This window comes from Panicum virgatum, chromosome 8N (assembly GCF_016808335.1).
Source record: "Panicum virgatum strain AP13 chromosome 8N, P.virgatum_v5, whole genome shotgun sequence".
Lineage (NCBI taxonomy): Eukaryota > Viridiplantae > Streptophyta > Magnoliopsida > Poales > Poaceae > Panicum > Panicum virgatum.
This window is the reverse complement of record NC_053152.1, coordinates 5,651,621-5,660,785: the sequence shown is the minus strand read 5'-3', so window position 1 is coordinate 5,660,785 and position 9,165 is coordinate 5,651,621. Positions and strand designations below refer to the sequence as shown.

Below are 9,165 nucleotides of genomic sequence, written 5' to 3'. Positions count from 1 at the left end.
TGCTGACGCAGGTCCTTCCGGAAATCCCAGAGATGGAGCACCTCCTACGTTCAGACCACCATCGGCGAGAATTGCTCATGGAAGGCACTCAGTGTTATGATCCAACAGTGTGGGGTTTGCCTAGGTACTAATCGTGCGTTGAGTTTGTATCGAACTTATCTGTAATATGTAATAATCGTTCGTAGGTAATATGATCCAACACTTATTATATTTTTGAATGTAGGTATGGACCCCTTACTAGACCCAGTTATCGACTCAAGCCACAGGTCTTTCTTTGAAGCAGTTGAGCACCGTTCCCTCAAAGTGCTACGTCCTCGTCCACCTGGGGAGCAGATCTCTATACACCACGATTGGGTTGGCAGGTGTGTAATGAAATATTATTGTATATCACTTGTGTATTCGTTGGTCTTTCTTTGTTTCGACATTTTTGTTTGTTGCAGGTTACGTGAGTCCGGTCTACTGACTCTGGGCCGTCTTGTCGAGGGTGGGCTTGTTCCGCTCGATCGATCCCTCCTGATGGCGCTCGTTGACAGATGGAGTCCGGAGACACACACGTTCCACCTCCCGTATGGGGAGATAGCTCCGACGCTGTAGGACGTGGCCTACCTCCTCGGCCTCCCTATCGTCAGGGAGGCTGTAGGCCCCCTGCCGCCCCACCACTTGGCGGCAGGGGGCCTGCCGCCCGGCAGGGGGGCGGCAGGTTCCCGCCCCAAATATTAAACTCTGCCCCTTCCCTCGCGCCTTCATTTTCTGCCCACGAGATCCAGAGAGGGGAGAGGGAGAGAGGAGGGGTGAGGGAGGTAATTCCACCAGCGAAGCCCTGCCGGATTTTGGATCCGAACCGCAGGTAACCAATATTTCTCAACTATTATAGACTTGTTTCTAAAATAATTATGAATTAGAATATATTTAGTTTTTGGATAGTGAAATATAGAATAGTAAACTTAGAATGATAGTACCTTATTGTTATTGCAGCATAAGGCAATGCCTGCCTCCAATTCTGTTGGATTTTCATGGACCGAAGAAAAATCTAGTATATTTCTTGAGATCATGACACATCTTGTAATCAGTAAGAAGTTGGATCCATTAGCGGATGGTACGATAGAGATGGTGTTATCCAAATTAGTTGAGTTTAAAGATTTCACATTGTTTCGAGGTATTACAATGCAAGATTTAAAGGAACACCTGCTAGAACGTCGGAAGATATACATGAGGGTATGTGAACTAGCGAATCATCCTTATGTTATTGGATTCTTACAAACTACTTGTAAGATATGGATGCGGCCAGAGGTGTATGAGATGCACATTAAGGTAACTCTTATTCAGTTCTAATCTCGTCCGTCATTTGTAATCCATATTTACGAAATAGTAAAATTATTGTGTAATTATATGCTAGGATTACCCCGAGGACACGGAGTTGATTAACAATTCGATACCAAATTTTCGTAAATTGGTATGTATCTTCGGTGGAGTTATGCCGCAAACTAGACGAAGGAGGTGGAAAAGATCTTCGTGTGATAGTTCTTGGCCTCCGCAAGAACAGATGACCGGAGGTTCGTCAAGTCATGCTGCACCACCTCGAGCACCAAGTTGTGTTAACTGGGATGACGATATGGATGACTTCATGCCCCCCAAATCATGGCCTCGAACACCTGATGTTCCTCCCCCTGTACATGAACCTAGAACCAGAAAAGAGAGAAAAGGAAAGTCGAGAGGTTCGTCAAGTAATGCTGCACCACCTACAGCACCACCATCTGTCAATTGGGATGACGACTTAGATGATTTCATGACATGATCTGTAACATATGATGGACATCGGTTTTAGATTGTGATGTAAATTGTGACGGGACGCTTGTACCTTTAATTGCAATACTTATATGTTTGCTATGTTTGATTGTAATGATTATATTTATGATACAATACCACATAAGATACAATGAATGTAATATAAATAGAATGTTAAACAAAATACCACATAACATATTACATTGAAGGTTCCATTCGTTACAACCAAATTCGAGACAAATACATAATATACTTAGTTTCGTACACACAAATACATTGCAAGCTATTACGTGCACAACTAGATGCGGCGAATTCTTGTAGGTGGAGCCGATCCATCCGTCGGATTCCCGAAAGGTCCAGCCTCGGCAGCAGCAGTGGGTACTGAAAGCTGTGGGCACTTCTTGTAAGTGTGACCGTCCGCTCCACACAAGTTGCAACGTTTTTTCTTCTTTCCAGCCTCGGACTCGGCCATTCCGTTCCGGATACGACGTGTCTGCCGTCGGCCTATGCCCCGCTTCGTAGCTGCATCAGGGATGAGCATTGGATGGGGATTTTTTTTGAGTGAATGGGCCTAGAATACCAATGCCGTATATCTCATGACACCAAGTCTGTGCTGCGGCTTCTTTTGTGAAATATTGAGAAACATATGACGCAGCATCTAACCCAGATACAGAACAAGCCGCGATGACATGGGAGCATGGTAAGTGATGCACCTTTGGCTTCTGACATCGGCAGAACACCCTCCCGTCAATGGATATCAAAACTTCTTGAATTACCCTTTGTCTGCGGACACCCTGTCCGGTCCTGTCCCTGCATGATACCTCAAATCTTTGCTCCTTTGTGCCCATCGATATAACTGAGTGAAATCGAGACTTTTCAATTTTTTTCTCCATGCACTCATTGACCCTTCTGCAAAAATGCACTCCTGGATCATTAAGTAAGAAGCGACTGATGCGTATCACTCCCTAAAATACCCTATACATCCATACATGATGAACTCAACAATGCCAACAAGAGAAAATCCACGAACACGACGCATTACCATATTGTAACATTCAGCATGGTTGGTCGTCTCGATCCCATAACGTCTCCCATCTGTGTCATACAGAAGTGACCACTTCTCTTTAGGCGCACCATCAATCCACTGTGAAAATGGCTTAGCATGTCCAACTAATGAATCTGTAGAACGTCTCCTGCTGGATGATGAGGCCTGGCTCTTCAGCAATTCAGCGCTCATGTCATCAATTATACCCCACAAAGCATCGAATTTCCTCTGCTGATTCTGAGTGCACAATCGCTTAAACAAATTCATCAGATCCTTATTCTTGAACCGCTTATAAAAGTTAGCAGCCATATGCCTCATACACCACATATTGACAACATCTGGCCATATAGGAGGTGAAAATTGACTACCTTCTCTGAGCTGCCTTATAGCTGCAAGTAGACCTGCATGCCTATCACTGATAAGGCAAACATTAGGCCTTCCAGTAACAACGTGAATCTTCAGACGTTCAAGAAACCAGTACCAGCTTTCTGTGTTCTCATTCTCAACAAAGGCAAAAGCGATGGGAACTATCTGCTTGTTGCAATCAATTCCGATTGCCGTCAATATTGTTCCCTTATATTTCCCTGTCAGGAAAGTGCCGTCAATACACAGAACAGGAAGGCAGTAAATGAATGCCCTCACACATGCTCCAGTGCAGAAGAAAGCTCGCAGCAGAATACTTGGCCCCCCTGACAAGCTCGGTACACTGTATGTATCAAAAGCACTTCCAGGATTTCTGTGCACAATTACTTCAAGCATACGAGGTAGGTTGTCATATGATGCTTCATAAGTGCCAAACCTTATCTCAAATACTTTTTGTTTAGCCCGCCAAGCCTTTGCATAGCTGATCACATACTGAAAATTCTGTTCAATGTCCCTAATTATCAATGCAGTCTCGTAATCCATTTTGTCAAGAATCACCCCATACATCTTCTTAGCCACGAAAGTTGATGTGATATTACGATGATGTCCCACAACACCTATCAATCTACAAGTATGTGGTGTAACAATTGAACATTCCCAGTGTGTCTTGAACTTTCACTTGTATGCATGCACTCGCCATGTACAGTCTCTATCTACACACCTCACCTCGTATTCTTTGCTGCTAGATTTCAGTACTCTGAATTCCTTCCTCAGAGATACAGCCCAGAGCTTCACAACATCCTTCACATCCTCAATGGTACGATACTTTGCCCCTTGTATGACCTCATTCACTCTGTATTCAAACTTCGGACATCTAATATCTTGTACCACTGGATTCCCAAAACCCTTTTCACGCCATTCACCTAGCACTGGGAAGCGCTCATCGTCCTCATCGTCCGATGAGTCCCCACATTGCTCTATTATTTGTGCATCCTGGTCTTCTTTCTTCATGTCCTCCACTATTCTAGGTATCCGCTCGCCTTCATCTGCTAAACCTTGTGGTTCTGGTTCTGGTTCTGGAGCTTGCATGTTCTCTTCTTCTTTATCCTCTTCCATCTCTTCATTGCAGTCAGATGTTGTGTGTGTTGACCCTTCACCTAAATCACAGGTCTTCTGGTGAATCTGAATTACCATTGCGAGAGGCCACCCACTTTCAAGAGCTGCGTGCATGTAATGTTGCCATTCTTCCGTACTACTTATATGCGTCAGCTCCCAGAAATCCTCATTAGTTTCCCTGGAAGTCAAGGTATGAACCGTAAGCAAATGGGTCTTTGGATTCACATTGAACATCCTGTGAAGACATTTCCGTATGGACTCAAAACTCCTCTCTAGGGGTTTATCTAGACTGCACTGTCTTCTTTCCAATGCTGATAGATTTACTCCATAGGAATCATGAGTAATTCTATAGAAGTCACCGTAATGAACTTGAAACGCCACTTTGCTCGACATATCTGGCCATCCAAAGACTTCATTTTAATTAATCTAATATCTAGAAATATGCTATGGCTTCAATTATAACCACTAATCCGAACCCTAAGTGCTTACAATAATAAAAAATACTAATCATAAAATTAAACATACAAAAATTCTGGAATGACAAAGTTGAGAAATATTGGTTACCTGTGGTTCGGATCCAAAATCCGGCAGGGCTTCGCCGGTGGAATTACCTCCCTCACCCCTCCTCTCTCCCTCTCCCCTCTCTAGATCTCGTGGGTAAAAAATGAGGGCGCGAGGGAAGAGGCGGAGTTTTATATTTGGGGCAGGAGCCTGCCGCCCCCCTGTCGAGCGGCAGGCCCCTGCCGCCAAGTGGTGGGGCGGCAGGGGGTGGCAGGCACCCGCCAAGGACCTCTGCGTAAAAAAAATTTATTTTTATTTACATATAGGTCCGTACTGCTCCTTGCTGGGCGACAAGCCCCCTGCCGGGCGGTAGGGGTATAGAACTGTAAAATCTAAAACTAAAAAAATATTTCTGTAAATTTGTTTTTGAAAAATATAAAAATAAAAAAGACGCCTCCCCAGCCCCCTCCCTACGCTGCCGCTCTGCAGTCTGCACGGCCTCCTCCCCTCAACCCTAATCCCTTCACTCCCACGTGCGCCCTCCTCCTCTGCTGGCCGCCGCCGCCTGCTCGACGTTGCCGGCCCGCCGCCCTCCTCTCCCTCATCCTGTCCTCCCTCACCGGATCCATGCCCAGACGCCCACAGATCCGCGCCGAGCCGCCCAAGCTGTGGTCGCGCACGTCAGCTAGCTAACCCTAGCGCCGCCGCATCTCCACACCGGTGAGAGAGGCATGGAAGGGAGCGCCGCTGCTACCTAACTTCGGCTGCGGCACCCGCTGAGGTAGGCGTGGCGGAGGCGGAGGCGGAGGGAGAGAGGACAGGGGCGCGGCGGGCGGAGGATGCGGCACCCGTCACCTCCCCCTCGGCCGCCCTCATCTCCTCCGTCAGGTGGCTGCCGTCTCGCCCTCGCCACCTCCCTTGACTCCTCCGAGCTGGATGGATCAAGGAGGACGGATCCATCGAGGCGCAAGTGAACTCATCCCCACCTCTACTCTACTGCCCGCTCACCAGGTGCTATGTCAGGTCCGTTCCCTCACTTGTGGGGAGGGGGACGAGAGGTGTGGCATAGGTGAGACTGAGATCCACAATGCATTCGTATGGATTTAGTGGCTTTGAATCATCCAAGGTATAATTCGACCCTATCCCATCCTTTCCTGGTGGTACTACAAGCGTTTTGTGTTTTTTATTTCTTCAATTTTTGTTCATATTGCTGAGTTGCTTAGACTTCACCATAAATCTGTAGTGGCATATAATTTGTATTGGTGCACTGCTAACTTGTAACTTGTTGATGTGATTAGTCAATTTTCTACTTTATAACACTGCTTCTGTTAGTACCAATAATTTGTGTTGCCATTTATACCATGCTGATACAATGCTCCTAGATTTTTTTTTCTGAACCACATGACTACTAGATTACTCTGCACTTATAAATTTCCTTGAACTTAATTGATAATTTCCCTGAAATGATAATTTCTTTCATTTGTTTGCATGCACAAGAATTGTGTCACCTAGCCACCTCACTATATGTAAGGGCAGGCAAGGCAAGAAGTAAGTCTAGCTCCTGCAACTCAAAATATATTGGTATATTCTTCATGTGAATGATGTAGAATCCTGAAGTTTCTACTTATACATATATTAACTGTAACTAGAGAGCTGCATTTGGGTTTGAGTTGAAAGGATAATCTCATTAATAGAATGTAAGTCAATTGTTCTAGTGGAAGTAGGAATTCACCATCTAATCTTTTCCTGATTTTGCTCCAGGAGATTACCAGCTAGCAGCTATATGCTTCTTCAAGGTTCCTTCAAGCAATTAACAGGTAACTGGAATATACTTTTCCTGTGCATGACCTGAACAGACAAAGAAATGGGATCTCGCTGAACTAAATTAACTTTGCCAGTACCATGGTATTTTTTTTATCACAATTGCGATTGCTTCTGCTAGCTCAGTCCAAAGATGCATCTGCATTTGTCTGTGCATATACATAGTTGATTACTTTGCAATTCAGGGATGCAGTGGGAAGGACGAGGTCACGAACAAACTGCAAGAACGAATACACAAGTGTGGATTGTGGCAGCAGCACGCTTCCTGCCAGTGGAAATGGGTCAGTTATACCCTTACTGACTTTAATTAATATTGTCAATAATCCAATTTCAATCTGTTTTTGTTCTTATTAGTAAACTGTACCACTGGATTCTATCTACATGATTTCACAGTTTTATTGCCATAAATTATACTAGTCAGTGTATTGGAGCTCACCTTTGTAGCCTGACAAGATTCTTTTGTTAAATAATGAATATGGATTCCTAGGAAGCTATCTTTGTTGTTAATACTTGATGTTAACTTGTTCAATTTTTTATGTTGTATATTTGCAGAGTAGAATCTTTAGAAAATGTCTGAATGTGAGGATATCCACCATCTTGTACGTGAGAATTGAACTGCAATGATCAAGGTCAGGACCTGCTTCATTTAGCCTCATTTTCTTCTCTGGAACTGGTAATAGCAACCTTTTGTCTCTGAACATTAATCTCATAGCATGTATTTTCTCTGGAACTGGTAATAACCAACAGATGTGAATACTAAATGACTAGCAAAGTAGGAATTCAAATGAGCATTTACTTGATCGATGGCAGAAAATGTGAATGTGAACATTAATCTAGATTGTGAATCATCCTCTTCTCTATGACAGGAAAGGTGGTTGGAGCCGGCGGGGGTGGAGGCGGCAGCCGCCGGGGTGCTGCGCCGGCTCCTCACCTCCCACAATCACAGCTTCAGCCTCCAGATCGACTCCACAAGGTTGGAGGGTCGTGGTGCTCGTTCTTTTAATATTGCAGGTGCATATTCAGAGAACTATCAATTAATCAATTTCTCATAGCTCCAAAATTCATTGCAGTGCGTGAACAAAAGCATTATGGCTCAGCAGCTATTCTGAATAAGCAGATCTACAGAAATCGATCTGGGTGAGATTCTGGAACTATTCTTCCAGCCTTGTACTTTTGTGGATGTGTGCATGCAGGGGTTATCCGATTGCATATGACAGGAAACAAATTAGTAATAATCTTCCAGCCTTGTACTATATTTCCTCATTTCTTTTAGTTATAAATTTCATAGGCTGAAAGGATGAAATCACTGCATATATTTGTCATGCATTTAACCACTACATATAAATGTCTATCCAGGTTCCTCAGTGAAGTTTCACTGTTGTTTTGAAGTATTTTGCTGCAGTTTGTGAGTGAAAGAACCTTGTATTATGCACTACAGCAATCTAAAAGGTATTGCTTGTTGTAGTGTATGTGGATTTATTTCATTTTATTTTGATGTGTATCTAAGCTGAGTGATGGTGTCTTCATGTGAAACAGCCCATCAATCTGTGCCAAGAATCTGAAGAAGTCGGAAAAGGCACAACTACTAAAGATTTAGAAGTGAAGATGCAAGAGTCAAAAATTAGTGAAATGATTGCAATCAGAACAAGCAAGCTGAAGTAGGTTTCAGATTCAGATATTGGTGGTCTTAGCTGTTATGTGGTGTTGTACAAGGTTTATATGGATATAAGTGTTGTGTACAGTTTTGTTTCAGTTGAGATTAATAGGAAAATGGAAATGCATGTTAATTTTGAATTTTAGAAGGCAAGCAATGTGAACTATAGGCGTCTCCTGCCCCCTATTTTTTTGTTGTTTTTTCACATCACTGGAGACGTGCATTGTAAAAACACGTCACTGTTCACCATTATCAGTGACGCGCAAAACAACAGCTGTCACCTTTTCTACTCATTAGTGACGCGCAAATCCAACAGCCGTCACCTTTTTCTGACATTGGTGACATGTGTATTCTATAGCTGTCACCATTAGAGTCATTAGTGACGGGTTTTTGCCTGTCACCGATGTAGTTCACATCAGTGACAAAAATTTAGTGACGCGCATTTCAACCGTCACTAATGAGGGTTTACAGCTGTCACTAATATAGTTTTCTGACGTAGTGACGTAATAGTATTCAAAGAAGAAAGTGGCAGCTCTAGACTGCTTGGCTCGCATATATTAATTAACAAAAGCTATCCTGTTTAGATTAGATGATGAGGGCATGTTTGGATACATTTTAGTCACCTGACTAAAGTTTAGTTAGGTGACTAAACTTTAGTCACACCTTTTGGATAGAGAGGCTACAAGGAGACTAAAGAAGAGAGATATGAGAGAGATAGAGCCAGACACGTGATCCAAGGAAAAGAGAGATAGCTTTAGTCACTTTTAGCACAGGTATGGGATGACTAAAATTAGTCACCCCCATCCAAACACCACTGAGTTAGTGACATGATCCTCTCTCAAGCAACAGAACAATTATTGACAGTTGTACATCGTCCTGC

General features: G+C 43.6%; 1 long non-coding RNA gene across 2 annotated transcripts; it reads left to right on the top strand.

Moving 5' to 3' along the window:
* Window positions 1–5,300: 5,300 nt before the first annotated feature.
* On the top strand, window positions 5,301–8,471 carry LOC120684430. Of its 2 annotated transcripts, XR_005679295.1 has the most exons (9): window positions 5,301–5,936; window positions 6,308–6,358; window positions 6,572–6,627; window positions 6,817–6,912; window positions 7,184–7,260; window positions 7,498–7,604; window positions 7,702–7,768; window positions 7,988–8,080; window positions 8,168–8,471. It is a non-coding gene; the product is annotated as an uncharacterized LOC120684430 (long non-coding RNA). The 2 variants fall into 2 exon arrangements; XR_005679294.1 differs by having other exon boundaries at window positions 5,301–6,358.
* Window positions 8,472–9,165: the final 694 nt, after the last annotated feature.